Consider the following 2,180-nt stretch of genomic DNA (forward strand, 5'->3'; position numbering starts at 1 on the left):
AAGAGCAACAGAGTGCCTGTAAGACCTCATCCCCTTCTCTGGCCCTTCCCTGCTCCTGGTGGTGCACTGAACGCGTACCAATCTCCACGCACGATCATGTGTTCCCTGCCTGCTCTCTAGCACGTGCCCCCCACCCCGAACCTCTCCCTAGAAAACACTAGGTGTCCATCCCATTGGTAGGGAGATTGGTTATTAAGGCTTGAGTCTATGTACTCTCCCCAAAATAAATTTCTCCCCTTTGCTGTTCCAATCCCTTGTCTCTTGAGTTCTTGGCATCTTTTGTGATGAGTTTATAGGAGTTTTTTCAGCAACATTGTGGGCAAATGCAGCCAGGAACTATCCTTTCATCTTTGCCCAGTCCCCTAGGGATTCACTCCCTTGGCCAGAGCCCTTGGCCAAGGCAGTGCACCAGGGCTTACCTGTTCATTTCTTGAGTTAGGAGTGAAGCTAAACAGTAGTGTATTGTATACTTAAGATTTGCTAGATCTTTTTAAACATTGACTAAATGTACTGAATACTTAAGATTTGCTAGGAGAGAGCATCTTAAGTGTTCTCAGCGCACACGCAAATCGCAAATCTTAGCTATGTGAAGGGAGGTATATGTTCATTAGCTTGACTGTGGTAGTGATTTCACAATGCATATTTGCATTTACTTTTTAACACTTGAGCCCCCTAGGTGGCTCAGTCAGTTAAGCGTCTGCCTTCAGCTCAGGTCTTGATCCCAGAATCCCGGGAACCAGTCCCACCTCCCTCTGGGCCTCCTGCTCAGCAGGGAGTCTGCTTCTCCCTCTCTTCTAGCTCCTCCACCCACCTCACATTCTCTTGCAAGCTCTCTCTGTGTCAAATAAATAACACAATCTTAAAAAAAAGGAAAAAAAGGGGTGCCTGGGTGGCTCAGTGGTTTGAGCTGCTCCCTTCGGCTCGGGTCATGATCTCAGGGTCCTGGGATCGAGCCCCGCATCGGGCTCTCTGCTCCGCAGGAAGCCTGCTTCTCTCTCTCTCTCTCTCTCTCTCTCTCTCTGCCTGCCTCTCTGCCTACTTGTGATCTCTGTCTGTCAAATAAATAAATAAAATCTTTAAAAAAAAAAAAGGAAAAAAAAAGGAGCAAATACAGGATGTTCAGAAGTAGGAAACAGGGTGCCAAATGGGTTGGCTCTTAAAGCACAGAATCTAGTAAGACAGGATTTGGGAAACAAAACACAAAGTTCTTTGCTCAGCCAACATATATCAGCTTTTGGGGTTCAACAAAACGTGATTACCTGCCACGGAGATGTTTTAACCAAACCAAGGTGAGTTCACTCCTTGGTGAGTTTCAGGTAGAGCCCAGGTTACACCTCGTGGAGTTGTCAAACAAAGGAAAGTTCCTTTAGAGCGAATAAAAAGATCACAGGGAGTAACTTCCAAAGCCATGACTCTCTGAGCAGGGGTGAGTGGGTTCCTTTTATTTAGGGTTAGGATGAATATTCAGGATGAGGAGTTCTGTCATCCCAGGTAGGGGCAGGCATCAGGTTGCAAAGGAGCCTGCGTCTATATGTCTATACGTCTATACGTATCCTATGTTATGTTAGAGGCTTGTGCTCCTCCTGGGATGGAGAGGTTAACTTTATAAGGAAACAGAGGTAACTGTCAGCCCAGACGAAGGGTTGATGAGCGAGTTCTCAGAGCCTGTGCAAGCTGAATGGGGCTTTGGGCTCCATATCTCAGGACAGGAATGCAGGGCCTTGCTTACTTCTCAGACAGCACTGGAAATTTGTGCCACTGATTTATTGTCTCTGATACAGTTAAGACAGACTGTTCATTTTCTCATTCCCTTTGTTCCCTTAAACTCATGAACCAGGGACGCCTGGGTGACTCACCTGGTTAAGCAACTGCTTTCGGCTAAGGTTATAATCCTGGAGTCCCAGGATCAAGTCCCAAACGGGGCTCCCTGCTCAGCAGAGTCTGCTTCTCCCGCTGACTTCTCTCCTCTCATGCTCTCAATCATTCTCTCTCTTTCAAATAGATAAATAAAATTAAAAAACAGCAACAAGGACAACAACTCGTGAACTAGTAAAGTTTTTGAGTTGTTCTGTAATTCTGACATATTTTAGGAAGTTCTGCAGGAAGTGTGCTAGGACAAGCAGAGCCCCATAAGGCATAGATCACAGAAGATGGCTGAGGACTTACAAGGACTCCTCTTT

This window comes from Mustela erminea, chromosome 19 (genome assembly GCF_009829155.1).
Source record: "Mustela erminea isolate mMusErm1 chromosome 19, mMusErm1.Pri, whole genome shotgun sequence".
NCBI classification, from domain to species: Eukaryota; Metazoa; Chordata; class Mammalia; order Carnivora; family Mustelidae; genus Mustela; species Mustela erminea.